At 39.3% G+C, this 23074-nt stretch overlaps 8 non-coding genes and 14 pseudogenes across 8 annotated transcripts; all 22 read right to left on the reverse strand.

Annotated features, from left to right (window-relative positions):
- Positions 1 to 825: 825 nt before the first annotated feature.
- Positions 826 to 944, reverse strand: LOC140854895 (5S ribosomal RNA). Its single transcript, XR_012137989.1, has one exon. It is a non-coding gene; the product is annotated as a 5S ribosomal RNA (ribosomal RNA).
- Positions 945 to 1191: 247 nt separating this feature from the next.
- Positions 1192 to 1310, reverse strand: LOC114913589 (5S ribosomal RNA; annotated as a pseudogene).
- Positions 1311 to 1555: 245 nt separating this feature from the next.
- On the reverse strand, positions 1556 to 1674 carry LOC114913591 (5S ribosomal RNA). The gene has a single exon (XR_003799516.1). It is a non-coding gene; the product is annotated as a 5S ribosomal RNA (ribosomal RNA).
- Positions 1675 to 1964: 290 nt separating this feature from the next.
- LOC114913577 (5S ribosomal RNA) lies at positions 1965 to 2083 on the reverse strand. Its single transcript, XR_003799512.1, has one exon. It is a non-coding gene; the product is annotated as a 5S ribosomal RNA (ribosomal RNA).
- Positions 2084 to 2550: 467 nt separating this feature from the next.
- On the reverse strand, positions 2551 to 2669 carry LOC114913583 (5S ribosomal RNA; annotated as a pseudogene).
- A 289-nt stretch (positions 2670 to 2958) lies between these two features.
- On the reverse strand, positions 2959 to 3077 carry LOC114913585 (5S ribosomal RNA; annotated as a pseudogene).
- A 458-nt stretch (positions 3078 to 3535) lies between these two features.
- LOC114913590 (5S ribosomal RNA) lies at positions 3536 to 3654 on the reverse strand. The gene has a single exon (XR_003799515.1). It is a non-coding gene; the product is annotated as a 5S ribosomal RNA (ribosomal RNA).
- A 289-nt stretch (positions 3655 to 3943) lies between these two features.
- LOC114913588 (5S ribosomal RNA) lies at positions 3944 to 4061 on the reverse strand (annotated as a pseudogene).
- Positions 4062 to 4308: 247 nt separating this feature from the next.
- LOC114913579 (5S ribosomal RNA) lies at positions 4309 to 4427 on the reverse strand (annotated as a pseudogene).
- Positions 4428 to 4675: 248 nt separating this feature from the next.
- Positions 4676 to 4794, reverse strand: LOC114913576 (5S ribosomal RNA). The gene has a single exon (XR_003799511.1). It is a non-coding gene; the product is annotated as a 5S ribosomal RNA (ribosomal RNA).
- Positions 4795 to 5040: 246 nt separating this feature from the next.
- Positions 5041 to 5159, reverse strand: LOC114913578 (5S ribosomal RNA). Its single transcript, XR_003799513.1, has one exon. It is a non-coding gene; the product is annotated as a 5S ribosomal RNA (ribosomal RNA).
- A 288-nt stretch (positions 5160 to 5447) lies between these two features.
- Positions 5448 to 5566, reverse strand: LOC114913580 (5S ribosomal RNA; annotated as a pseudogene).
- Positions 5567 to 5796: 230 nt separating this feature from the next.
- LOC114913584 (5S ribosomal RNA) lies at positions 5797 to 5915 on the reverse strand (annotated as a pseudogene).
- Positions 5916 to 6162: 247 nt separating this feature from the next.
- LOC114913587 (5S ribosomal RNA) lies at positions 6163 to 6281 on the reverse strand. Its single transcript, XR_003799514.1, has one exon. It is a non-coding gene; the product is annotated as a 5S ribosomal RNA (ribosomal RNA).
- A 291-nt stretch (positions 6282 to 6572) lies between these two features.
- LOC114913581 (5S ribosomal RNA) lies at positions 6573 to 6691 on the reverse strand (annotated as a pseudogene).
- Positions 6692 to 6938: 247 nt separating this feature from the next.
- Positions 6939 to 7057, reverse strand: LOC114913586 (5S ribosomal RNA; annotated as a pseudogene).
- A 245-nt stretch (positions 7058 to 7302) lies between these two features.
- On the reverse strand, positions 7303 to 7421 carry LOC114913592 (5S ribosomal RNA). The gene has a single exon (XR_003799517.1). It is a non-coding gene; the product is annotated as a 5S ribosomal RNA (ribosomal RNA).
- A 288-nt stretch (positions 7422 to 7709) lies between these two features.
- LOC114913582 (5S ribosomal RNA) lies at positions 7710 to 7828 on the reverse strand (annotated as a pseudogene).
- A 246-nt stretch (positions 7829 to 8074) lies between these two features.
- On the reverse strand, positions 8075 to 8193 carry LOC140855061 (5S ribosomal RNA; annotated as a pseudogene).
- Positions 8194 to 8476: 283 nt separating this feature from the next.
- Positions 8477 to 8596, reverse strand: LOC114913454 (5S ribosomal RNA; annotated as a pseudogene).
- A 246-nt stretch (positions 8597 to 8842) lies between these two features.
- On the reverse strand, positions 8843 to 8961 carry LOC140855091 (5S ribosomal RNA; annotated as a pseudogene).
- A 247-nt stretch (positions 8962 to 9208) lies between these two features.
- LOC140855030 (5S ribosomal RNA) lies at positions 9209 to 9327 on the reverse strand (annotated as a pseudogene).
- Between the last annotated feature and the right edge of the window lie 13747 nt (positions 9328 to 23074).

Genomic DNA, 23074 nt, shown 5'->3' on the forward strand with positions numbered 1-23074 from the left:
ATCAATGCCTTAAATAATAAATATCGTTTCATGAGTTGAAAAATTTTAAAGAAAGTCCCATCGCAACATACTTACAATTGGCTTATAGGGCACTCTTCTTTCAGCAAGTACTTAACTATGCCCAAAAGCCTTCCGTCACTGAATTAGAAATTCAGTTAGTCCAGTACCAAAGCACAGTGAGTTGCTTGCAAGTCACTGAGGAGATCTCAGGTCTAAGGGACACTTATACCTATATCCCATCAGAGACATTCTGGATAGCAGAATGCTCTAGAGTTGGTCACGTTCAATAATGATGTATCCTTACATCTCACCTGTATGCCATACCAGGGTCTCTACACACCTTGGTTAAAAGGACAACCAACCCATATGGCCTACGGCGACCTATGCTCGATAGAAGCTGTCATCCTTATTAACAGCATATTATTTGGTCGTGAATAATTTTAAGGACTAATCGATAAATCCTCTCTTTATCGAACTTAAAAAGTCCTAAGGACTTCATCATAACAACAGAGTTCATTAGAAGATGAAAACTTATGATGAAAATACCAAAAATATATTTTATTTATTAACAAATCAATTACAATACTTGGTTGCTCAATTGTCAACAGCTTGACGATTGGCTTTTGGGACCCTTCAAGTGGGCCCGCGAGCCCGCACGGCAATGTAGGTCTCCAGACTTAGTTTTTTTTTAGAGAGAATGTTGACTGCTGCAGAAGAAAGAGATCTCCATAAAAATTATGAAAAAAAGTATTGAAATAAATATAAAAAGCATAAAAATTATGGAAAAAAGTCTTGAAATAGAAATAAAAAGGACGAAGATTAAAAGGGATGCATCACGAGGACTCCACAAGGGGTCATCCATCCTAGTACTACTCTCGCCCAAGCATGCTTAACTTCGGAGCTCTGATGGGATCCGGTGCATTAGTGCTGGCATGATCGCACCCATCATGATCTCTTCAAAATTCTTAGATATAACATAGTGGCCATCACACGCCATCAGCAACCCTCCCACGTCCAGGCATTTCGGGCACCGGACCCTTCAAGTGGACCTGCGAGCCTGCACGGCACTGCCTGTCTCCAGACTCAATTTTTTTTTTAAAAGAAAATATTATCCACGGCAGAAGAAAGAGAACCCCATAAAAATTATAGAAAAAAGTATTGAATTAAAAATAAAATAGATGAAGATTAAAAAGGATGCAACATGAGGACTTCCCAAGAGGTCACCCATTCTTGTACTACTCTCGACCAAGCACGCTTAACTGCAATGTTCTGATGGGATCCGATGTATTAGTACTGGTATGATCATAACTATCATGATCTCTTTGAAATTCATTGATATAACATTGTAGTTGTTGCACGCCATCTATAACCCTCCCACCGTCCTAGCCTATTGGGTACCGGACCCTTCAATTGGGTCCCGCCAGCCCGCACAGCATTGTCGGTCTTCTGACTCAGTTTTTTTTTAGAGAAAATGTTACCTGTGGTAGAAAAAAGAGATCTCCATAAAAATTATGAAAAAAATCTTGAAATAAAAATAAAAAGGATGAAGATTAAAAGGGAGCAACACGAGGACTTCCCAGGGGGTCACCCATCCCAGTACTACTCTCGCCCAAGCACGTTTGACTGCGGAGTATTGATGGGATCCGATGCATTAGTGCTGGGATGATCGCACCCATCAGGATATCTTCAAAATTTGTTGATATAACGTAGCAGCCATTGCACGCCATCTGTAATCCTCCCATCGTCCAGGCCTGCAGGGTACCGGACCCATCAAGTGGGCCCGCGAGCCCGCACAGCACTGTAGGTCTCCAGACTCAGTTTTTATTTTTAGAGAAAACGTTAACCACAGCAGAAGAAAGAGATCTCCATAAAAATAACAGAAAAAACTATTGAAATAAAAATAAAAAGTATAAAAATTATGAAAAAAAGTCTTGAAATAGAAATAAAAAGGACAAAGATTAAAAGGGATGCAACACGAGGACTTCCCTGGGAGTCACCCATCATAGTACAACTCTCACCCAAGCACGCTTAACTACGGAGCTCTGATGGGATCAGGTGCATTAGTGCTGGCATGATCACAACCATCCTGATCTCCTCAAAATTCTTAGATATAATGTAGCGGCCGTTGCACGCCATTAGTAACCCTCCCACGTCCAGTCTTGTCGGGCATCAGACCCTTTAAGTGGATCCCGCGAGCCCGCATGGCACTGCCTGTCTCACCCATCCTAGTACTACTCTCGCCGAAGCACGCCTAACTGTGGAGTTCTGATGGGATCCAGTGCATTAGTACAGGAATGATCACAACCATCACATCTCTTCAAAATTCATTGATATAACGTTGCGGCCGTTGCACTCCATCTGTGACCCTCCCACCATCCTGGCCTATTGGGTATCAGACCCTTCAAGTGGGTCTCGTAAGCCAACACGGTACTGTCGGTCTCCAGAATTAGTTTTTTTTGAGAGAATGTTACCGACGGCAAAAGAAAGACATCTCCATAAAAATTATGAAAAAAAGTCTCGAAATAAAAATAAAAAGAATGAAGATTAAATGGGGTGCAACACGAGGACTTCCCAAGGCATCACCCATCCCAGTACTACACTCGCCCAAGCATGTTTGACTGCGAAGTTCTGATGGGATCCGATGCATTAGTGTTGGTTTGATCGCACCTATCACGATCTCTTTGAAATTTATGAATATAACGTAGCGGCTGTTGCACGCCATCTGTAACCCTCACACCAACCAAGCCTGCAGGGTACCGAACCCTTCAAGTGGGCCTGCGAGCCCACACGGCACTGTAGGTCTCCAGACTCAGTTCTTTTTTTAGAGAGAATGTTAACCACGACAGAAGAAAGAGATCTCCATAAAAATTACGAAAAAAAGTATTGAAATAAAAATAAAAAGCATAAAAATTATGAAAAAAAGTCTTGAAATAGAAATAAGAAGGACGAAGATTAAAAGAAATGTGACATGAGGACTTCATAGGGGGTAACCCATCCCAGTACTACTCTCGCCCAAGAACGCTTAACTACGGACTTCTGATAGGATCTGGTGCATTAGTGCTGGCATGATCGCACCCATCATGGTCTCTTCAAAATTCTTAGATATAATGTAGCGGCTGTTGCACGCCATCAGTAACCCTCCCACGTCCATGCCTGTAGGGCACCGGACCTTTCAAGTGGATCCCGCGAGCCCGCACGGCACTACCTATCTTCAAACTCAATTTTTTTTTTAAGAGAAAACGTTACCTGTGGCAGAAGAAAGAAATTCCCATAAAAATTATGAAAAAAAGTGTTGAATTAAAAATAAAATAGGTGAAGATTAAAAAAGATGCACGCCATCTGTAACCCTCCGACTGTCCTAGCCTGTTGGGTACCAGACCCTTTATGTGGGTCTCATGAGGCTGCACGGCACTGTCGGTCTTTAGACTCAGTTTTTTTTTTGAGAGAAAATGTTACCAGTGGTAGAAGAAAGAGATCTCCATAAAAATTATGAAAAAAAGTCTTAAAATAATGATAAAAAAGATGAAGATTAAAAGAGGTGCAATACGAAGACTTCCCAGGGGGTCACCCATCCTAGTACTACTCTCGCCTAAGCACGCTTGACTGCGGAGTTCTGATGGGTTCTGGTGCGTTAATGCTGGCATGATTGCACCCATCATGATCTCTTCAAAATTCATGGATATAACGTAGCGGCCATTGCGCGGCATCTGTAACCCTCCCACCGTCCAGGCCTGCTGGGTACCGGACCCTTCAAGTGGGCCCGCGAGTCTGTAAGGCGCTGTAGGTCTTCAGACTCAATTTTTTTTTTAGAGAGAACATTAATCATGGTAGAAAAAAAAGATCTCCATAAAAATTATGGAAAAAAATGTTGAAATAAAAACAAAAAGCATAAAACTTATGGAAAAAAGTCTTGCAATAAAAATAAAAAAGACGAAGATTAAAAGGGATGCAACACAAAGACTACCCAGAGGGTACCCCATCCTAGTACTACTCTCGCTCAAGCACATTTAACTACGGAGTTCTGATTAAATCTGGTGTTTAGTGCTGGGATGATCGCACCCATCATGATCTCTTCAAAATTCTTAGATATACTGTAGCGGCAGTCGCACACCATCAGTAACCCTCCCATGTCCAAGCCTGTAGGGCACCAGATCCTTCAAGTGGATCCCACGAGCCCACATGACACTGTCTGTCCCCAGACTCAATTTTTTCTTAAAAGAAAATGTTTCCTACAGTAGAAGAAAGAGATCTCCAAAAAAATTATGAAAAAAAATATTAAATTAAAAATAAAATAGATGAAGATTAAAAAGGATGCAACATGAGGACTTCCTAGACGGCCACCCATCCTAGTACTACTCTCGCCCAAGCACGCCTAACTACGGAGTTTTGATGGGATCCGATGCATTAGTGCTAGTATGATCGCACCCATTATGATCTCTTTGAAATTCGTTGATATAACGTTGCGGCCGTTGAACGCCATCTGTAACCCTTCCACCATTCTGGCCTGTTGGGTATCGGACCCTTCAAGTCGGTCCCATGAGCCCGCACGGCACTGCTTGTCTCCAGACTCAATTTTTTTTTAAGAGAAAACATTACCTGTGGTAGAAGAAAGAGATCTCCATAAAAATTATGTAAAAAAGCTTTGAAATAAAAATAAAAAAGATGAAGATTAAAAGGGGTGCAACGCGCGGACTTCCCAAGGGGTCACCCATCTCAGTACTACTCTCGCCCAAGCACACTTAACTGCGGAGTTCTGATGCGATCTGCTGCATTAGTGCTGGTATGATCGCACCCAACTCGATCTCTTCAAAATTCATAGATATAACGTTGCGGCCATTGCACGCCACCTGTAACCCTCCCACCGTCCTGGCTTGTTGGGTACTGGACCTTTCAAGTGGGTCCTGCGAGCCCGCATGGACTACCTGTCTCCAGACTCAATTTTTTTTTGAGAGAAAATATTACCTACGGTAGAAGAAAGAGATCTCCATAAAAATTATAAAAAAAAATATTGAAATAAAAATAAAAAGGACGAAGATTAAAAGGGTGCAACACGAGGACTTCCCAGGGTGTTATCCATCCTAGTACTACTCTCGCCCAAGCATGCTTGATTGCGGAGTTCTGATGGGTTCTGGTACATTAGTGCTGGTATGATCACACCCATCATAATTTTTTCAAAATTCATGGATATAACGTAGCGGCCGTTGCACACCATCTGTAACCCTCCCACCGTTCAGGCCTACAGGGATCGGACCCTTCAAGTGGGCTTGCGAGCCCGCATGGCACTGTAGGTCTCCAGACTCAGTTTTTTTTTAAGAGAGAATGTTAACCACAGTAGAAGAAAGAGATCTCTATAAAAATTACAAAAAAAAGTGTTGAAATAAAAATAAAAAGCATAAAAATTATGGAAAAAAGTCTTGAAATAGAAACCAAAAATACGAAGATTAAAAGGGATGCAACACGAGGACTTCCTAGGGGGTCACCCATCCTAGTCCTACTCTCGCCCAAGCACGCTTAACAATGGAGTTCTGATGGGATCTGGTGCATTAGAGCTGGCATGATCGCACTTGTCATAATCTCTTCAAAATTCTTAGATATAACGTAGCGGCCGTCGCACGCCATCAATAACCCTCCCACATCCAGGCCTGCAAGTGGATCCTGCGAGCCCTAACGGCACTGTTGTCTCCAGACTCAATTTTTTTTTTTAAGAAAAAATGTTACCTATGACAGAAGAAAGAGATCTCCATAAAAATTATGGAAAAAATGTTGAATTAAAAATAAAATAGATGAATATTAAAAAGGATGCAGTACGAGGACTTCTAAGGCGGCCACCCATCCTAGTGCTACTCTCGCCCAAGCACGCCTAACTACGGCGTTCTGATTGGATCCGATGCATTAGTGCTGGTATGATCACACCCATCATGATCTCTTCAAAATTCGTTGACGTAACGTTGCGACCGTTGCACACCATCTATAACCCTTCCACCGTTCTGACATGTTGGGGATTGGACCCTTCAAGTGGGTCCCGCGAGCCTGCACGACATTGCCAGTCTCCAGACTCAATTTTTTTTTAAGAAAAATGTTACCTATGGTAGAAGAAAGAGATCTCCATAAAAATTATGTAAAAAAATATTGAAATAAAAATAAAAAGGATGAAGATTAAAAGGGGTGCAACACGAGGACTTCCCAGGAGGTCATCCATCCTAGTACTACTCTCGCCCAAGCACGCTTGGCTGCAGAGTTCTGGTGGGATCCGATGAATTAGTGCTGGTATGATCACACCCATCACGATCTCTTTGAAATTCATGGATATAATGTAGCGGCCGTTGCACACCATCTGTAACCCTTCCACCTTCCAGGCCTGTAGGGTACCAGACCCTTCAAGTCGTCCCGCGAGCATGCGCGGCACTGTAGGTCTCCAGTCAGCTTTTTTTTTTAAAGAGAAAAATGTTATCCGTGGTCGAAGAAAGAGATCTCCATAAAAATTATGGATATAAGTGTTGAAATAAAAATAAAAAGCATAAAAATTATGGAAAGAAGTCATGAAGTAGAAATAAAAAGGATGAAGATTAAAAGGGATGCATCACGAGGACTTCCCAAAGGATCAGCCATCTTAGTACTACTCTCGCCCAAGCACGCTTAACTACGGAGTTCTTATGGGATCTAGTGTACTAGTGTCGGCATGATCGCACCCACCATGATCTCTTCAAAATTCTTAGATATAACATAGTGGCCGTCGCACGCCATCAGTAACCCTCCCACATCGGGCCTGCAGGGCACCGGACCCTTCAAGTGGATCTCGCAAGCCCGCACAGCACTACCTGTCCCCAGACTCAATTTTTTTTTTAAGAGAAAATATTACCTGCAGCAAAAGAAAGCGATCCCCACAAAAATTATGAAAAAAAATATCGAATTAAAAATAAAATAGGCGAAGATTAAGAAGGATGCAACATGAGGACTTCCTAGGGAGTCTCCCATCCTAGTACTACTCTCGCCTAGGCATGCTTAACGATGAAGTTCTGATGGGATCCGATGCATTAGTGCTGGTCTAATCACACCCATCATGATCTCTTCAAAATTCATTAATATAACGTTGCGGCCATTGCACGCCATCTGTAACCCTCCCAATCCTGGTCTATTGGGTACTGGACCCTTTAAGTGGGTCCCGCGAGCCCGCATGATACTGTCAGTCTCTAGACTCAGTTTTTTTTTAGAGAAAATGTTACATGTGGCAGAAGAAAGAGATCTCTATAAAAATTATGATAAAAAGTATTGAAATAAAAATAAAAAGGATGAAGATTAAAAGGGGTGCAACACGAGGATTTTTCTGGGGGTCCCCCATCCCAGTACTACTCTTGCCCAAGCACGTTTGATTGCGGAGTTCTGATGGGATCTGGTGCATTAGTGCTGGTATGATCACACCCATCACAATCTCTTCGAAATTCATGGATATAACATAGTGGCTATTGCAACCCATCTGTAACCCTCCCATCGTCCAAGCCTGTAGGGTACCGGACCCTTCAAGTGGGCCTGCGAGCCCGCACGGCACTGTAGGTCTCCAGACTCTATTTTTTTTTAGAGAGAACATTAACCATGGCAGAAGAAAGAGATCTCTATAAAAATTACGAGAAAAAATATTGAAATAAAAATAAAAAGCATAAAAATTAGGAAAAAAAGTCCTGAAATAGAAATAAAAAGGACGAAGATTAAAAGGGATGCAACACGAGGACTTCCCATGGGGTCACCTATCCAAGTACTACACTTGCCGAAGCATGTTTAACTGTGGAGTTCTAATGGGATCCGATGCAATAGTGCTGGTATGACCGCACCCATCATGATCTCTTTGAAATTCATTGATATAACATTGTGGCCATTGCACGCCATCAGTAACCCTCCCACCTCTTGGCATGTTGGGTATCGGACCCTTCAAGTGGGTCCCGCTAGCCCGCACGGCGTTGTCAGTCTTCATAATCATTTTTTTTTGAGAGAAAACTTTACCTGTGGTAGAAAATAGAGATCTCCATAAAAATTATGAAAAAAAAATTTGAAATAAAAATAAAAAAGATGAAGATTAAAAGGGGTGCAGCACGAGGACTTCCTAGGGGGTCACCCATCCCATTACTGCACTCACCCAAGCAGGCCTGACTACGGAGTTCTAATGGGATCCGGTGCATTAGTGTTGGTATGATCACACCCATCATGATCTCTTTGAAATTCATTGACATAACGTAGCGGCTGTTGCATGCTATCTGTAACCCTCCCACCATCTAGGCTTGCAGGGTACCAGACCCTTCAAGTGGGCTCGCATGCCCGCACGGCACCACAGGTCTCCACTCAGTTTTTTTTTGATAGAGAACGTTAACTGCAGCAGAAGAAAGAGATCTCCATAAAAATTATACAAAAAAATATTGAAATAAAAAAAATATAAAAATTATGGAAAAAAGTCTTGAAATAGAAATAAAAAAGATGAAGATTAAAAGGGACACAACATGAGGACTTCCCCAGAGTGTCACCCATCCTAGTACTACTCTCGCCCAAGCATGCTTAACTATGAAGTTCTGATGGGATCTGATGCATTAGTGCTGGCATGATCGCAGCCATTATGATCTCTTCGAAATTCTTAGATATAACATAGCGGTCGTCGCACGCCATCAGTAACCCTCCCACGTCTAGGCCAATAGGGCACCGGATCCTTCAAGTGGATCTCTCGAGCCCGCACGGCACTGCCTGTCTCCAGACTCAGTTTTTTTTAAGAGAAAATGTTACCTATGGCAGATGGAAGAGATCCCCATAAAAATTATGGAAAAAAGTGTTGAATTAAAAATAAAATAGACAAAGATTAAAAAAGATGCAGCACAAGGACTTCCTAGGGGGTCACCCATCCTAATACTACTCTCGCCCAAGCACACGTAACTGCAGAGTTCTGATGAGATCCGATGCAATAATGCTGATTCAATCACACCAATTATGATCTTTTCGAAATTTATTGATATAACATTGCGGCCGTTGCATGCCATCTGTAACCCTCCCACCGTCCTGGCCTGTTGGGTATCGGACTCTTCAAGTGGGTCCCGCGAGCCCGCACGGCACAGTCGGTTTCCAGACTCAATTTTTTTTGAGAGAAAATGTTACTTACGGCAAAAGAAAGAGATCTTCATAAAAATTATGAAAAAAAGTCTTGAAATAAAAATAAAAAGGATGAAGATTAAAAGGGATACAACACGAGGACTTCCCAGGGGATCATCCATCCCAGTACTACTCACGCCCAAGCACGCTTGATTGTGGAGTTTTGATGGGATCCGATGCATTAGTGCTGGTATGATCACACCCATCATAATTTTTTTGAAATTCGTGGATATAACGTAGCGGCCATTGCACGCCATCTATAACCCTCCCACCATCCAGGCCTGCAGGGTACCGGATGAAGGGAAAAATCAGCTTTTTCCTTGTAGGATCTTCAAGATCTAATGAGATATGGGACAGAATATTATTGTTGCACCTAGATTGATTTTGATGATTACAAAGCAGATTGAAGGGATACAAATAATTTTAAAATGAAAAAGTCCTTATGCTCTTCAAGGGCAAAATCATAATTTCACTAAAATTCTGATTTTATAGTATCATTTGATAGAACAAATAATTTGTAAACTATTGGTGAAAATTTCATTATATTTGGACTTATATTTTTGAGGTTATGAAGGTTTGAAGTGCATGAGTCGACTCATGAGTCAACTCATGGCACTGTGAGCTGATTGGCACGCAAAAAATTTCCATGGCACGCTGGATTTTTGACTTGGCACGACCTGTGAGTTGACTCATGAGTCGACCCACAAGGCATGAGTCGACTCATGAGTCGACCTCTGCTGATTTGAGCCGAAAAATCCAGAAATCAGACCTTCTGGTCTGTGCAACAGAAGTCGACTCATGAGTCGACTCCTGATGCATGAGTCAACTCATGAGTCGACCCCTGCGACGGAAAATATCAGCAACGGCTATTTTTTTGCCCGTTTTAATTGCCAATTATGCTTCCTAAAATTGCTCTAACGGCTCTTTATCTACGTAAATTGTTTTCTCTTGCTTCTAATGCTACAAAATGCTTGAAATGGTGAAAGAAATTGCAGTTTAAATAGCAGATCAAATTGGAGAGAAACAGAAGTGAAGAAAAAGATCAATCGGCAGATCAAAGAGAGAAGAACAGAAGAGAGGATCCAAAATCTGCAAGAAAAAGCCTGAGATCAACGAAAAATCCAAAAAGAAAAAGAGAGAGGATCCATAATTTACCAGAGAGATTGTGAAAGAGAAAAGCAAGATCTTTCAAGGAGAGAATTCTTCACGACTATTGTTTCAACCTTGATCTAGAGATCGTTCAAAGCTTTCAAGAGATCTTCAATCAACAATCAACCTCTTCTCAAGCATTCAAGCGTTCATCCACTTTGAGAAAATCCGAAAAAGAGGTTCTTCATTTGAGTAAAGCTTTTACTGTTATATTCGCTCATTTAAGGAGCTGTTATTGTATTAATCTGTGCTCAAAATTTTCTAACTCTTTGTGAGTTTTTGTTCTTGTTTTTGGAGGATTTCCAAAACAAGGAAAGGTTGATCCGAACCTGAAATCGGAGTGTTTTGGGTTTACTTGTACCCGGAAAATAAGTGATCTAGCTTGGGATAGCTAGTGTCGGAGTTTCCGACGTTTTGTATTCGGGTTGAATACAAAGGATAGTGGATTAAAATTCCTAAGTAGGATCTTGGGGAGTGGATGTAGGTGCAAGGTTAGCACCGAACCACTATAAATCCTTGTGTTTGTGGTGTGCTTTATCGCTTTATCTTATTTCTTTATTATATCCTTGCAATACTGCTTTAGGTAATTAATATTGATTTAAAGTCTTTGTTTTGTTCTTCATAAGTAATCTGTTGGGTTTAAAATTTTTAGAAACCCAATTCACCCCCCCCTCTTGGGTTGCATAGCTGGACAACAAGTGGTATCAGAGCCGGTGCTCTAGCCCTTCTTTGATCTAACAATCAAAGAGCCAAAGATCTATGGCAACCCATGTCGGTATTTCTCTAGCCGAGGGGCAATCAACAAACCGACCTCCACTTTTCAATGGGTCTAATTACACCTATTGGAAAGCTCGGATGAAGATTTTCATACAAGCACTCGACTATGATATGTGAAGTATCATAGTGAATGGTCCTCACACACCCACCAAGATTATAGATGGTGAGGAATCAACCAAACTCGAGAAAGAATGGGATGAGGTTGACAAGAAATTGGCACAATTAAATGCCAAAGCCATGAATGTTCTTTATTGTGCACTAGATGCTAGTGAATTTAATCGCATTTCTACTTGTGCATCTGCTAAAGAAATATGGAATAGGTTAGAAGTAACCCATGAGGGAACAAATCAAGTAAAAGAGTCTAAAATAAACATGCTTGTACATAAATATGAATTGTTCAAAATAGAGCATGATGAGTCCATAACTGCTATGTTTACTTGTTTTACTGATATAATCAATGGTTTAAAGAGTCTTGGCAAATCTTATACTAACAGTGAACTTGTAAGGAAGATTCTCAGATCACTGCCAAGAACTTGGGAAGCCAAGGTGACTGCCATCCAAGAAGCAAAGGACTTGAACACTCTACCTCTAGAAGAGCTTCTTGGATCCTTGATGACTCATGAACTTAGCATGAAGCAACATCAAGAGGATGAAATCAAAAAGAAAAGAACCATTGCCCTCAAATCCACAACTTCGCCTAATTATGAAACGGATGAATCTGAAGATGAAGAACAGGATGAAGAGATGGCTCTCATCACCCGGAAATTTAAAAAGTTTCTAAGAAAAAGGAAATAGGGGATGAGAAAGAAATTCACAAAAGGGGATCAAAGCAAAGAAAAGGAGAAAGATCAACCCCCTATATGCTACGAGTGTAAGAAGCCAGGATATTTCAGATCCGAATGTCCATAATTGAAGAAAGGTCCAAAGAAGTTCAAAAAGAAGGCAATGATGGTGACCTGGAGTGCGAGTGATGACTCAAGCTCCGACGAGGAAACCTCAACAGAACAAGCCAACCTGTGCCTAATGGCACACGAAAATGAGGTAACTTCTGAATCCACTAGTGAATTTACTTTTGAAGAATTGCATGAAGCATTCTATGATTCAATTGATGAATTAAAGAAACTAGGGAAGAAAAATAAAGAGCTGAAATTGGAAAATCAGTCCTTAGTGAAACAAGCTGAAAATCTTTCAATTGAAAAATTTACCTTGATTCAAGAAAATCAAAACTTAAAGGATGAAATGAACAAGCTGAAATCTATAGTAGATAAATTCACCTTAAGTTCAAACAAACTAAATATGATCCTTGAAAATCAGAAAGCTATATATGATAAGGCTGGACTTGGTTATAAACCCCTGAAGAAACAAAAATTTCTGAAGGATATTTATGTAAATTATTCAAGTAACAAGTCTACAAATATTACTTGTTTTAAATGTGGAAGAATAGGACATAAATCATACACATGTCTTATTAACAAATATACAAACACAAAGAAAATATGGGTTCCAAAAGGAACCATTCTGACTAACCTGAAAGGACCCAAGAAAGCTTGGGTACCTAAGACAGAAATGTGACCTTTGCTTGCAGGTGTGTCTAGCATCCCAAGAAGGAAACAGAAAATGGTATCTTGACAGCGGATGCTCGAGACACATGACTGGTGATGAATCACAATTCATCACGCTTGATGCTAAGGATGGAGGGATGGTCACCTTTGGAGATAATGGCAAAGGAAAGATCATCAGGATAGGTAACATTGGTATCACTCCCTCCAAATACATTGAGAATATTTTATTGGTTAAAGGTTTAAAGCATAACTTACTTAGCATTAGTCAATTCTGTGATAAAGGGTATAAAGTAAGTTTTGAATCATCTGTTTGCATTGTAACGAGTCCTATTAATGATGGCATTAAATTTATAGGACATAGGCATGGCAATGTTTATATGATAGATTTGAATGACTTAGCCAAATTAGACATGCAATGCCTAGTATCCTTGAATGCTAAAATCAATGAGACTAGTTGGCTGTGGCATCGTAGACTTGCACACATTAGCATGCATTCTCTCTCAAAATTAATTAAAAAGGATTTAGTTCTCGGTTTGCCAAAACTGAATTTTGAAAAGGATAGAATTTGTGATGCATGCCAATTAGGTAAACAAACTAGAGTATCATTTAAATCCAAAAATACTGTTTCAACTTCTAGACCTTTAGAGCTCTTACATATGAATTTATTTGGACCAACTAGAACCACTAGTCTAGGAGGAAAACGATATGGATTTGTAATAATAGATGATTACTCTCGTTTTACTTGGGTTTTCTTTTTAGCTCACAAAAATAAAACTTTTCATATTTTCACTAAATTTCATCGAAAAGTCTCTAATGAAAAAGGGTTTTCAATTCAAAATATTAGAAGTGATCATGGAACTGAATTTGAAAATCAAGATTTTGAAAATTTATGTGATGAAAATGGAATTGGCCATAACTTCTCTGCTCCTAGGACACCCCAACAGAATGGGGTAGTTGAAAGGAAAAATAGAACCTTAGAAGAAATGGCCCGTACCATGCTTTGTGAAAGCAACCTTCCAAGATATTTTTGGGCAGAAGCTATTAACACAGCATGTTACATTTTAAATCGTGCTTTAATTAGACAATTTTTAAAGAAAACCCCCTATGAACTTTGGAAAGGAAGAAAATCAAATATTGCATATTTTCATGTTTTTGGTTGCCGATGTTTTGTATTAAATAATGGCAAAGAAAAACTTGGTAAATTTGATGCAAAATCAGATGAAGCAATCTTTCTAGGTTACTCCTCCACTAGTAAAATATTTAGAGTGTTCAACAAAAGAACTTTAGTAGTTGAGGAGTCCATACATGTTGTCTTTGATGAATCTAACGATCTTCCTTCAAGGAAGAAGAGGGTGTTGATGATGCAGATCCACTAATAGAAGGTATGAAGGAGATCACTCTGAAAGACTCAGCAACTCCAGAAGACAAGGATCAAGAAGACAAACAAAATGAGAAAGGTGAAGAAATTCAAGAACAACCTCAAGGTACAAATGACTTACCCAAGGAATGGAGGTATGTTCACAACCACCCTAAGGAGTTAATTATCGGTGATCCTATGCATGGGGTAAAAACACGTTCTTCACTTAGAGATGTACTTAATCATTGTGCATTTGTATCTCAACTTGAACCTAAAACTTTTGAAGAAGCTGAAAATGATCATAACTGGATTAATGCTATGCAAGAAGAACTTAATCAATTTGAAAGAAATAATGTTTGGACCTTAGTAACAAGACCTAAAGATTATTCAATAATTGGCACAAAATGGGTCTTTAGAAACAAATTAGATGAGCATGGAAATGTAATTAAAAATAAAGCAAGACTGGTTGCTAAGGGATATAATCAAGAAGAAGGAATTGATTTTGATGAAACCTTTGCACCTGTTGCTAGATTAGAAGCCATTAGACTTCTACTTGCTTATGCTTGCTTTATGAAATTCAAACTATTTCAAATGGATGTTAAAAGTGCATTTTTAAATGGATATATTTCTGAAGAAGTATATGTAGAACAACCCCCTGGATTTGAAAATCATGCCTTTCCCAATCATGTCTTTAGATTAAATAAAGCTTTATATGGTCTAAAACAAGCACCTAGAGCATGGTATGAAAGGTTAAGCAAATTTCTACTAAATAATGGTTTCTCAAGAGGCAATGTAGATACAACCCTATTTATTAAAAGAAACCAAAATGATATGCTAATTATACAAATTTACGTTGATGACATAATTTTTGGGTCTACTAATGAATCCCTTTGTCAAGACTTTGCTAAGCTTATGCAGGGAGAGTTCGAGATGAGCATGATGGGAGAACTCACCTTCTTCCTCGGACTCCAAATCAAACAATCAAAAGAGGGAATCTCCATCACCCAAAGCAAGTACACCAAGGAACTACTCAAAAGATTTGGAATGGAGAACTGCAAACCAATTGGCACACCAATGAGTCCCTCAAATAAGCTTGACAAGGATGATGAAGGTAAAAGCGTAGACTTAAAATACTATAGAGGTATGATTGGCTCATTATTATATCTAACTGCAAGTAGGCCTGATATCATGTTTAGTGTTTGCTTATGTGCTAGATATCAATCTAATCCTAAGGAATCTCATTTGAATGCTGTTAAAAGAATCCTTAGATACTTAAATGGTACACAAACTATAGGGTTATGGTACTCTAAGGACTCACAAATTAATTTGTTAGGATATTCAGATGCTGATTTTGCTGGATGTAAATTAGATAGAAAAAGCACAAGTGAAACTTGCCAATTTCTTGGAGTTAACCTAATCTCATGGTTTAGCAAGAAACAAAATTCGGTGGCACTGTCTACGGCTGAGGCCGAATACATTGCAGCCGAAAGTTGTTGTGCTCAAATCTTGTGGATTAAGCAACAACTCGAAGATTTTGGAATTAAACTTAATGAAACACCAATAAAATGTGATAATACAAGTGCCATAAATCTATCTAAAAATCCAATACAACACTCAAGATCCAAACATATTGAAATAAGACATCATTTTATAAGAGAACATGTTCAAAACAAAAATGTAATTCTTGAATATGTTTGCACTGAAAATCAATTAGCCGATATCTTTACAAAGGCCCTTAGTGAGGATAGATTCTGTGAAATTAGGAGAAATCTAGGAATTCTAGATCCATTTGCCTAAAATTTCTCAATTTTCAAAGAATTGATTAGAGCTCAATTTTCAACATCCATCCTGGTCCCAAAAGCTCAGATTTATCACTCTAAAAACTTATCATTGAGCAAAATTCCTTCTCCCAAAATTTTGAATTTTTTTAGAATTTATTTGTATTTTTCCTGAATTTCTGAACTTCATGAGTCGACCCCCATGAGTCGACTCAATGGCAAACTTGTAAATCCCACAAACTTCCCACGGGCTCATTGTTTTTAAACGGGAACCCTGTTTGTGAGACGACTCATCTTCTCATCGTCTTCCTTCCGAAAGTCGTTCTTTCCAACTCTTTCTTGCTCCAAAACCAAGGATTTATCTCGAGGCAATTCTCCCTCCTACTCTCCACCAAAAATCACCTCCTTGGAAAAGAGATTTCTCGTGCTTTCTCGCATTGCTTGGCGCGGTTGGAACGTGCCCTAGCACTTCACCGAACTTCCAAAATCTACTTCTTTTCTCCACTAAAATTCTTCTTTACTCTCTTGTGATTCCTCCTCCTCTAAATTCAAGTCTTCTTGTCTGCTACTTTATTGGATTTGGCTCCAAAGATGAAGCTTCCCCAAAGAAGGAAATCAATCCGTGAGCCTGAAGATATTATCCGAAAGAAAAGGCATGCTCAGTCTTCAACTGCTCCCACTTCAGTTTCAGTTCCTGCTCAAGGTCTCTCTCAATCCTCCATAAGCCCCAGTGTAAATCCTCTTTCTGATAGAAAAGTAAAAATTGGGAAAAATTTAGATTTTCGGTTCTTTGAGAAAGAAGGCTTTACTTTTGCTACCAAGATCAAAAATCAAGGATGGGAACTCTATTGCTCTCTTAAGGAAGTCACCTATGTTGACCTTGTTAGAGAGTTCTACCAGAACCTACATTATGGAAACGGGTCAGTAACTTCAACAGTCAAGGGGATTGACATATGCTTGGATTCTAGGATATTGGGAGATATACTTCAGTTGCCTAGTGAAGGTTACTCATATATGAAACTCTCAATTAAAGAAGAAGGGATCAGAATTATCTTAGGAGAAACTTTTTCAGGAAGTTTAAACAAATTGGAAGCAAAGCTATTATCCATTGAGATGAGGGTCCTGCATCAGATTGTAACAAAACTCTTCTTTCCTAGGAGTGGTAGGCATGATCTACTATCTGGCAGAGATGTATGTGTCATGTTTCATATCATCACTCAGACCCCCCTAAACCTCCCTGCACTTATGATAGAGGCCATGAGAGAAACTTTGAACAGATCCAAGGCACACTTGCCTTATGGTATGGCCCTTACTAGAGTATTTAGGAGGTTTGGAGTTAGCTGTGAGGGGGAGACACCTACCAAACTCTCACATGTGGACACTTTCAACCAACACAGCCTGCACCGAATGGGAATTACAAAGACTGTTGGTGGTTGGATCAAGGGCTCTGAAGAAAGAGCTGAGGAAAGAACTGAGGAAAGAGCTGAAGACAGAACTGAAGGCAGAGTAGAAAAAGAAGGTCCATCTTCTCTTGTACATGATTTCAGGGCAGCTTCACCAGATACCCAGTTCATTCCTGATACTGAGGCTGGCCCTTCTGAGTTTACTAGGATGCCCACACCAGTGTATCAGCCAGAGAGTAGAGCACCTCATTCAGAGTTCAGACTGGCTGACGATCAGATCGAGCATATTTCACAGCGTGTGGCTTCTTTGCTGTCTAGCCAGTGGAGTAGTACTTCTTTTGCACCAGGAGCCACTTCTTCTGATCAGACCATTACTCCCCACATCTCCACTGTGTTTCAAATGATATCAGATCAGTCCATCAGGATCCAACAGCTTGAGGACACAGTCTGGAGACTTACTGGCAGAGTTCTTGACTTGCAGGGGCAAGTCCTTGCTTTGGCCCATCCCAAGTCACAGGAGTCAACCATTGAGGTCACAGACCTCACTTCAGAGGCTGGTAGGCTCAGAGGAGCACTAGAAGGTGGATATGAATTGTTGAGGAAAGAAATCCAAGGATCGAGTGAGCATGCTACCACCCAGTTCACTGCTCTACTTCAATCTGTTTCCAGAGCACTGAACGTACTTGATTCTATCAGACTCACCCTTTCTGTTCAGTCTTTGGCCTCTCAGCGTTCTCAGCCACCCAGTTCATCTCGCTCTCCTGCTCGTGCCAGCACCTCCACTCATGGCAGAGGCAGACGGGGTAGAGGATGCACTTCTGATCCATCATCTCCTCACCCTATATCTGATGACTCTGATCATTGACTTATCTTGATCTTTACTAGATCCTAGGTGTTAGTGTCTTGTTCTAGGATCTATACCTTGGGGCCATGTATTGACATTTAGCTGGTTGAATTTTATGTATTGAAACAATTATGATATTAATGGAATCATCTTTTACCTATATTTCTACCTCTTTGTAATGATATCGATCATATTTTGGTTATATATTTTCTTCTTGTGGAAATATTGTCTTCTCCTTGTTATTGTTTGCTGTTGATAATTGCTATATTAAGGGGGAGCAAACATCTGTGAAAAACTCTAAAGGGGAAGAAATTAAAGAATGTTTCAGAAAAAGGAAGAGTTAACTATGTTTGATGATGTCAAAAAGGGGGAGAAATTAAACAAAAACAAAAATTGAAATTAAAAAAAAAAAAGCAAAACCCTAAATTATGAGAAAAAGGGGGAGAAATTAAAGAAAAACAAAGATTGAAAGATTAAACCAAACTGGAGAAATTAAACAAAAATAAGAATTGAAAGATTAAACCAAACTTGAGAAATTAAACAAAAATTGGAAGATTAAAAAAAAATATTGGGAAACAAATATTGGAGAAATTAAACAAAACTTTGAGAAATTTGGTATCAAAATTTGGTATCAGACAGAACTTAAACAAAAAGCCAACCATCAAAAGCAAAATCATAAGTACAATGCAAATAAGTATTTTTTTTTTGCTCTGATATATTTTAAAATTCAAACTTGCTCTGATACATCTTTTGAAACTTTATTTACCTTGATACAACTTAAGAAATTTGATTTACTCTGATACACCCTAAAATTTCTTTTAACTTGCTCTGATACATGATAAAATTTGATCTGATACAGTGAGAAAATTTTCTCTGATATATTATAAAATTTTCTTGCTCTGATACATTGTAAAATCTTTTCTGATATCATTGTAAAAATTATTTTTCTTGCTCTGATACATTGCAAAAGTTATTTATCTTCTCTTGCTCTGATATATCTTAAACTTAAAATGATCTAATACCCTTTTCAAATCTTTAAGAAAATGGACAAACTATTTTTGCATTTATATTACATGCCAAAAGAATCATACTCTTTTCAAGCATATACACCTATAATGGATTCTTTTGAAATTAATGCAGTAACATAAATATTTTTGTTCAAATATTTTGTCATCATCAAAAAGGGGGAGATTGTTGCTCCTAGATTGATTTTGATGATTACAAAGCAGATTGAAGGGATACAAATAATTTTAAAATGAAAAAGTCCTTATGCTCTTCAAGGGCAAAATCATAATTTCACTAAAATTTTGGTTTGATAGTATCATTTGATAGAACAAATGATTTGTAAATTATTGATAAAAATTTCATTATATTTGGACTTATATTTTTGAAGTTATGAAGGTTTGAAGTGCATGAGTCAACTCATGAGTCAACTCATGGCACTGTGAGCTGATTGGCACGCAAAAAATTTCTATGGCACGCTGGATTTTTGACTTGGCACGACCTGTGAGTCGACTCATGTGTCGACCTCTGCCGATTTGAGCCGAAAAATCCAGAAATCAGACCTTCTGGTCTGTGCAACAGAAGTCGACTCATGAGTCGACTCCTGATGCATGAGTCGACTCATGGGTCGACCCCTGCGATGGAAAATGTCAGCAACGGCTATTTTTTTGCCCATTTTAATTGCCAATTATGCTTCCTAAAATTGCTCTAACGGCTCTTTATCTACCTAAATTATTTTCTCTTGCTTCTAATGCTACAAAATGCTTGAAATGGTGAAAGAAATTGCAGTTTAAATAGCAGATCAAATTGGAGAGAAACAGAAGTGAAGAAAAAGATCAATCGACAGATCAAAGAGAGAAGAACAGAAGAGAGGATCCAAAATCTGCAAGAAAAAGCCTGAGATCAACGAAAAATCTAAAAAGAAAAAGAGAGAGGATCCACAATTTACCAGAGAGATTGTGAAAGAGAAAAGCAAGATCTTTCAAGGAGAGAATTCTTCATGACTATTGTTTCAACCTTGATCTAGAGATCGTTCAAAGCTTTCAAGAGATCTTCAATCAACAATCAACCTCTTCTCAAGCATTCAAGCATTCATCCACTTTGAGAAAATCCGAAAAAGGGGTTCTTCATTTGAGTAAAGCTTTTACTGTTATATTCGCTCATTTAAGGAGCTGTTATTGTATTAATCTGTGCTCAAAATTTTCTAACTCTTTGTGAGTTTTTGTTCTTGTTTTTGGAGGATTTCCAAAACAAGGAAAGATTGATCCGAACCTGAAATCGGAGTATTTTGGGTTTACTTGTACCCGGGAAATAAGTGATCTAGCTTGGGATAGCTAGTGTCGGAGTTTCCGACGTTTTGTATTCGGGTTGAATACAAAGGATAGTGGATTGAAATTCCCAAGTAGGATCTTGGGGAGTGGATGTAGGTGCAAGGTTAGCACCGAACCACTATAAATCCTTGTGTTTGTGGTGTGCTTTATCGCTTTATCTTATTTCTTTATTATATCCTTGCAATACTGCTTTAGGTAATTAATATTGATTTAAAGTCTTTGTTTTGTTCTTCATAAGTAATCTGTTGGGCTTAAAATTTTTAGAAACCCAATTCACCCCCCCCCCTCTTGGGTTGCATAGCTGGGCAACAAGTATAAAAAATATATTCTATGATTATTTTAGATTTAAGATCTATTAGATCAGATTTCTATTATCTGATATTAAATCTAAAATTAGATCTAAAATTATGAGGAATAGAGAAATACCTCTAGGGTAACTAGATTACCCTGTAGATGATCACAGCAATGCCCGAGGTTCTAAAATAGCCATACAGTCACCTGGCGTCTATCAATATCTACTCAAGTAGGATCTAGATCATCTTCTCCTTGTAAATCTTCACTCCAAAAATTAGATCTGGATCTGATCTGAAAGTTCTTCAAAAGAGCTTCTAAAGCTGGAGCAGTAGTTTCTCGACAGATTGTTGTAGCCTCCTGATCAAGGAGCCACCACGCCTTGGACAAGCACCAGATGGATGCCCAACCTCTTGGAAATGAAGAGGGGAGGGAGATGAGTAGAGGGGGCATGGAGAAGTGGAGAGGATTTAGGCTTTTGCTGGTTATTGAGCAGAGTCTCACAACCCTAGGCGCAGACAGGGTTTTTATAGACCCTACTGCGCCATGCAGTGCCACATCATTCGACCAATCAAAAAATTCCAATTAATTCTGGAAAAATTTTAATTGGTGGAGTGATGTCATCTGATCATATCAGATAAGAATCCCCTTAATTCCTTCTACTGTTGGTGCCAACACTGGATAAATACATGAGATTGGCGCCCAACAGTTTGAGTCGATCAAGGGATTAGAGTCCTCATCTCATAGGACACTATCCTTATCCACTTGGGGCGCACACCCAATCTGAATATGGCATCCACTTTGAGGCCCAATTTAGTAGGTGGACATTCCATAAAAAAATCTCCAATGACCTCTTGCCAAGTGGCCTTTAGTCCAAGATCCATGGGTCAACGTTTGACCAATGTCCTAAAATGGAAATGACAGGTGACAGAAATTAGCAGGTGTTGTCTTAAATTCATCTCATGAATTAAGATAAGTCCTTTCTGAGCTGGACTGACTTCAGTTAGACTGAGAGAAACCTTCTCAAGATTCTCTGGGTGAGTCAAATCATATTTGACTCAGTCGAGATAGAAAAGATTACACGAGGAGAAAGTTAGTCTCAATCGTGTGCTAGCACGATTTTCTTGAATCTATTTGGATCTAATCCAAATCAATCAAACTGGGTTAGCTCAATTGATGACATCCAGACCCTAACTCTTATTTGTGTGACCCAGTTAGGTTCATTTTTATATGGTAATGAGACATGTCGTGATCCCATCATCGACATCATCGAAACGCCTTTCTATGGGCCAGAACTCTTCTGATTCAGACAATTAGAATGATTAATCATCAAGATCATTCTAATTACTCTCAAAATCCACCAGTGACACTTAGCAGTATATGGTGGCAACCCATCAGAAATGAAGACGAACCTCTCGGTGCAGCTACCTGTGTGATTGTGTTCTTCTATCATGAGTTCCGATTGAATTAGGGTTAAGATGAACTCGTCAAACCCAACATCAGTCATATGAATCAATCGACTAATCCAAGTCCGATGTGAAACTCCAATGGAAAATTTTTTTCTATTATTTCACTCTGCCATGGCCATGGGCTTAAGGACTCAATCTTTCGATCATCATAGGACTACTCCTCTTATCTATCGAGGTTGATAGATCCCATCTTGGTGCAATTTGGTTCCTACAATGAATATGCTACAGCCAACATACACCTCAGGGTTCTGAATGGCTAGGAAATTGAGTTATTATTGGGAATAGTGTCTCAATGCCAATCGTCAGCCTGTTGACGGTTGTGCTCATTTTTGTATTTGTACATGAATTATGAATTAATAAAAATTATTTTAGCATTTTTCATTACAAAATGTTTCATCTTCTAATGAACTCCTATGTTGTGGTGAAGTCCTTAGGACTATTTAGACTCGACAAAGAAGGATTTATCGTTTAGTCCTTAAATCTATTCGCGATCAAATGATACGTTGTTACCAAGGATGATAACGTTTATCAAGCATAGGTCGTTGTGTGCCATATAGGTTGGTTGTCCTCTTAACCAATGAGTGTGGAGACACTGGTACGGCATACAGGTGAGATGTAAGGGTACATCTGCACTGAACGTGACCAACTCTGGAGCTATTTCTGCTGTCAAGATTTGCTCCGATGGAATATGGGTATAAATATCCCTCCGACCTGAGACCGCCACGGTGACTTGCAAGCAACTCACTGCACTTAGGCACTGGACTACCTGAATTTTTAATTCAGTGGCGGAAGGCTGCTGGGTGTAGTCAAGTACTTGACTTGTCGGTGCGTGTGTCAAAATGGGATTGACCACTCCAGTTTAGGAGCTGTGTACAGTCGTGTTTCAATTTAGCAAAACCTTGGCCAGGGTAGTCCTTGTGAGGAGTCACAGGATTGTTTGAGTTGAGCATGATTCGGATGATCCGATCAGGGTTGACAGTTTAACCCT

This window comes from Elaeis guineensis, chromosome 1 (assembly GCF_000442705.2).
Source record: "Elaeis guineensis isolate ETL-2024a chromosome 1, EG11, whole genome shotgun sequence".
Taxonomy (NCBI): Eukaryota; Viridiplantae; Streptophyta; class Magnoliopsida; order Arecales; family Arecaceae; genus Elaeis; species Elaeis guineensis.